Source organism: Oryctolagus cuniculus, chromosome 9, assembly GCF_964237555.1.
Source record: "Oryctolagus cuniculus chromosome 9, mOryCun1.1, whole genome shotgun sequence".
Classification (NCBI taxonomy): domain Eukaryota; kingdom Metazoa; phylum Chordata; class Mammalia; order Lagomorpha; family Leporidae; genus Oryctolagus; species Oryctolagus cuniculus.
In genome coordinates, this window is record NC_091440.1 from 107,570,226 (window position 1) to 107,576,225 (window position 6,000).

Genomic DNA, 6,000 nt, shown 5'->3' on the forward strand with positions numbered 1-6,000 from the left:
GATTTTTTTAAATGATGATGAAATCAGATCAGACCTATTGTCATGTTTAATTCCAGTGAGAGTCGAGTTGGGAATTGATAATTTCTTTTCTTTCTTTTTTTTTTTTTTAACAGAAGATCAGTTTAGTATGCATTAAGTAAAGATTTCAACAGTTTGCACCCCCATAGAAACACAAAGTGAAATATATTGTTTGAGTACTCGTTATAGCATTAAATCTCAATGCACAGAACATTAAGGACAGAGATCCTACATGAGGAGTAAGTGCACCGTGACTCCTGTTGTTGACTTTACCAATTGACACTCCTGTCTATGGCATCAGTAATCGCCCTATGCTCCAGTCATGAGTTTCCAAGGCTATGGAAGCCCTCTGAGTTCTCCGATTCTTATCTTGTTTAGACAAGGTCGTAGTCAAAGTGGAAGTTCTCTCCTCCCTTCAGAGAAAGGTACCTCCTTCTTTGAAGACCTGTTCTTTCCACTGGGATCTCACTCACAGAGATCTTTTGCCAGAGTGTCTTGGCTTTACATGCCTGAAATACTCTCATGGGCTTTTCAGCCAGATCCGAATGCCTTTAGGGCTGATTCTGAGGCCAGAGTGCTATTTAGGACATCTGCCATTCTATGAGTCTGCTGAGTATCTCACTTCCCATGTTGGATCACTCTCCCCTTTATTTATTCTATCGGTTAGTGTTAGCAGGTACTAGACTTGTTTATGTGCTCCCTTTGACTCTTAGTCCTTTCATTATGATCAATTGTGAACTGAAATTGATCACTTGGACTAGTGAGATGGCATTGGTACATGCCACCCTGATGGGATTGAATTGGAATCCCCTGGTATGTTTCTAACTCTACCATTTGGGGCAAGTCAGCTTGAGCATGTCCCAAATTATACATCTCTTCCCTCTATTATTTCCACTCTTATGTTTGAAGTGAAATGGACACTATGGGAAACGGTGACTTGATCAGCATAGCCCTGACTGTTAATGAACAACTTAATACATTATCCCTCTAAGTAGTTTTTTTGTCTGTTCTACTTAATATGACTGGTTTAATTCTGTAATTAATACACAGTTATTCTTAAGTGTTGAAAATTAACTGAAATGTGATCACTGTTGCAGACTTTAAAACTTAGATAATGAGAAGGTGGGATCTCTCTCTCTCTCTTTCTTCTCCATCCCTCCCTCGAATAAATAATTTGAAAAAAATCACTCAAGTCTTTGTTACACATCAGATTATTTTCATTTCCATGATGCCGCTATGCACCAACATTAAATTTCATATCTGGTTGTAAAAATCTAGCAATATCAAATACATAGTCCCTTCATGTCCCCTTCACAATAACTGTAACTCTTCCTCCAGTTCAGCAACCTATTACAGTGTCTGTATTCTAGACCACAACTAAAAAGAAAAAAAAGACTTATTATTTTTAAAATCCACCATTTCTTGGGCTAATCGATTTCCTTCTCTTTTTCTTATTGCCCATCCACACCCACACAGGTGCACATACTCACACATATATCCTAACCCTATGCTTGCCAGCAGGAGCACAACACAGATGATGCCCAGGATTACTGTGCATAGGTTTTCTGTAAAAAATTTAAAAAGTGGGTATATAATGAGCTTGGTAAACAGATAAGAACCTAAGCAGGACAAACATTTATGCTGGAAATTAGCATTAAAATCACATATTCATCCTAATCAAAAATCTCATGGATACTACACTTAAATGGATCTCCCAATATCTAAAGTAAAATAAGGAACTAGACATTGCATATTGAATGGATATGGTTTTTAAATATTTTAATTTTTTCTACATGACATTATGTTCTCAGAAATCAGAAAACAAGAGAAGTTACCTCTTTTTTTGTGAGCTAGATGTCTTTGTCTTTCTTTTTCTTTGCGTGAGACAATTTCATTTCTGTATGTCATTTTCTCCTCACTCATTTCTGAGAGCTTCAGGCTAAAAACACAGCAAGGACCAGAGATATTTCAAAAGACGTAATAGATTCAACTAAAATCGGGGCTATGTTTCATGAAAACAGGGAGAGCTACAGGAATGATACACACTCAGACCAGTAGAAATTGAATTAAGATTTCCGTAATTCTGGAAATAACAGAAAAGATTTTTTTAAAATTTACTCTATCTGAAGAGCGGAGAGTTCCAAAGTGAGAGAGATGGAGGGAAAGTTAGAATTTCTCTCCACTGGTTCACTCCCCAGATGGCTGGGTGGTAGGGGCTGGGCCAGGCTGAAACCAGGAACCAGGAGCTCCATCAGGTTTCCCACATGGGTAGCTGAGGTCCAGACTCTTGGGTCATCTTGTGCTGTCATCTCAGGCACATTAGCAGGGAGCTGGATGTGAAGCAGAGCAGCAAGGGCACAAACGAGCACTTTGATATGGGAACTGGCATGGCAGGCGCTGACTCAACCCACTCCATCACAATGCTGGCCCAGCAAAAAGTGATTTAAATTCCTTTTTGTGATGTTTTAGAAGAGAGATCCTATTCAGATTATGGACATACTGTATTAAACTTTTAAACTGCTTTAAAATAACTAGTTCCCCAAATTTGGAAATGGATATAATTTGTACATAAATCCCCAGATTTATACCTTCTCTTGAATAATTATACTTGAAACTCAGTACATGTATTAGGGCCAAATGATCACCACAATATGACAGAGGCACCTCTTACATGAGGGACACACACACACACAAACACACACTAATTCAGTGAACACTCCACGCTGCTAAAGCATCTTCTATCACAGGATAGCACTCATTTATCTCATCATCCTGATAGTCACTGATCTTCATGGACAGGATCTTAGAGTTGAGAAAAATGAAGAAATGATGGGATTCAATATTGGGTCATTAAGAAGGTATCATTAACTGAGATAAGCATCACTTGTAATTCTAACAGCAAGTCTACACACTGCTACAGTTTTCAAATTATAGATAGAAACACATATTCCCAATTATAATGTAAATCTTAACACGAGGTCATCTATTATCTGAGATAACTGATTTTTGTGCAGTTATTTTTGTTATATCGATATACATAAATATCAACAAAATGGTAAATATTTAATTATATTTCTATCGATAAAAAATATTCACATTAGCAAAAATTTCAAACTTTATCACAAGTGACATCATGAAAAGATCATTCAAAGTTTAGGTTATTTATTCCTAGCCAGATAAGTAGCATACATTGTGATGAGAATTAAAAGTATATATAATGTCTTAAAAAAGGAAATAAATATCCCTCAAAACATGTGACAATTTTAAAAACTTTCACGTCTGACTGTTTAATTCTTTTGACAAATTCTCATTCTGATCCACTCCTGCCCTCTCCTCTAGAATAAGGTAACTTTATATGTTAACATGGATCATAGTTTAACCCCACCATTCCACACATCTCTTCTGTACCAAGTGCTACTCTATTCCTCTGCTATCAACAGGGTTAGAGGCGACATGGAGATGGACTCACACACCCACAGTAGCTGCTGTCTGTGTCTGTACCTTGGGATGTCCCCAGCTGGAGCACAGGCTTGGTCAGGAGCAGGCGAGCACGTCCCGGCTCTGCTGGCTTCACCTCTGCTGTGAGACCAGGCGGGTCCTGATGTGTGAGACCGTCCCTCACAGAGACCTTGTGTGAAGGTGCAGACGATCACATGACACTGATATTCCCACACAGAAAGTTTCCAGTGGTGTCAGTGTCTCACTTGTTCCCCCTCACTTGTCAGAAAGGCCATCAAGGATAAAAATTATTTTATGAACATTGAAAACGAACTATGGCAGTTACTAGAGAGCTTGGGAAATGAAAAAAAAAAAATCGGCATCTCATGAGATTAGAAAACAGTTAACAATAAATTTTATAAAATATAAAAGAGAAATACCCATATCCTGCCTAGCATGATTTCTACATTTTGCATTTTATAGAATAGGTAAAAATCTGCAACTGTTATATATACAGTAAAAATAGAAAAACGTAAAATGGGCACAAACATTGGCCACTATGTATAAAAAGTCACCCTATGAATATCCAGACAGCTTAATGCTTTACAGTAAACATAAATATACCCAATACTGGGTTGATTAATTTGAAAACAGCAACTTTTTCACTTGTATTCTCTTCAAATTGAATAAATAAATTCTCTTTAATTACTGAAAAAGACAGCTGTAGCAACAGAAAGGCTTAAAAATATTCAGCGGGCTTAAATAAAGCTCTTTTTAAAGCATTAAAATAAAATGTTCTAGTTTGCTAGTGACAGCTATAACTGTCAAAATTTAAAAATTAATTGTTTAATTCAGTGAGCAATTCTGCCCTATTTAATCCTAGAACTGGGTGCTAGTTTTTAAAAAAAGCAATTACTTTTTCGCAAGCACATGGATCTTCACGCCTGAAGGGCTCTCAGTGCCCTCAGGTTTCAAAAATCTTCTCAGGAACTTTTGTAATAGCAGCTGAAATCCACGTCTGTATCAGTTGCATCTGTTATGTATTTTCAAGGCATTTTCCTGTGGTTTGAAATTCCTCCTCTTATCACCCAGGGTGCAAAACTGTCCTCGCCCCTTCTAAATCACAGCAAAGTTACATTATTTAGCCTTTTTTTTTTTTTAAGATTTGCTCTTGGCTTACTCGATTTTTCTTTCTGAAGATATATTTATTTGAAAGGCAGAGTTACAGAGAGAGGTAGAGACAGAGAGGTCTTCCATATGCTGGTGCACTCCCTAGATGGCCGCAACAGGTGGTGCTGTGCTGATCCGAAGCCAGGAACCAGGAGATTCTTCCAGGTCTCCACGCGGGTGCAGAGGCCCAAGGACTTGGGCCATCTTCTACTGCTTCCCAAGACATGGCAGAGAGCTGCAGTTGAAGAGGGGCAGCTGGGACTAGAACCTGTGCCCATATGGGATGCCGACACTGCTGGTCAAGGCTTTAACCTGCTGGGTGCGCCAAAGCGCTAGCCCTAGCTTACTCTGTTTTTCTTCTAGGAACTAAGGAGGCAAGTCTCTGACATAAATAAATATAAAGAGGAAGGTTTTTTTTTTTTTTTTTAATTGTCCAGTCAACCAAGCTGACCCTTAAAGGCAAGCACTAGTTTTTAGGCATGTGCAGGAACTAAGATCTTCCAGGCTCACAGATATTAATTGCTCTGCTTGCTAACGTATATCTCCAATCTAAGCTATTTGTCATTGGTTAATTATATATTCACCGAAGCTCTCACCTGTCATTAAAACACCTGAACTTCTTTTTGCCCTAAAAATAACAATTCTTTATTCCCTCTCAGAATTTTCCCTGAATTTTTTTACCTTGAATTTTTTTAAATATTTTTTAGAAATTTTAATTCATTTAAAAGAGTTACAGACAGTGAGAGGGAAAGACAGAGAGAAAGGTCTTCCTTCCATTGATTCACTCCCCAAATGGCTGCAACGGCTGGAACTATGCCAATCAGGAGCCAGGAGACTCTTCCAGGTCTCCCACGCGGGTGTGGGGGCGCAAGGACTTGGGCCATCCCCCACTGCTTTCCCAGGCCATAGAAGAGAGCTGGATTGGAGGAGGAGCAGCGGGGACTAGAACCCACGCCCATACCGGATGCTGGAACCGCAGGCAGTGGCTTAACCTACTGCACCACTGTGCTGTGCTGCACTTTTACCTTGAATTGCTATACCCTTTAAGGTCCTCTGAGTATAACTCGTGTCATTATTTTACATCAATTTAATCTAGATGGTATAGCATTTAAAATAAAAAGCAACCAATATTACATTGAATGAAATCAATGATAAAGTGGTAGAAACCAAGATTTAACCCCAAGATGAAATGTATATTTTATATGTAAATACATATAATATGAAAGGGAGAACTGCTCATGATAACATCAGCAGAATAGCTTAATTATACAAATGAGGAATGCATAACAGTTAGAAATAATTTCTCAAGAACCGATGTCCAAGAGAAAATATGTTTTTAATTTTTAAATTGTAAATTGATTATACAAAACTATT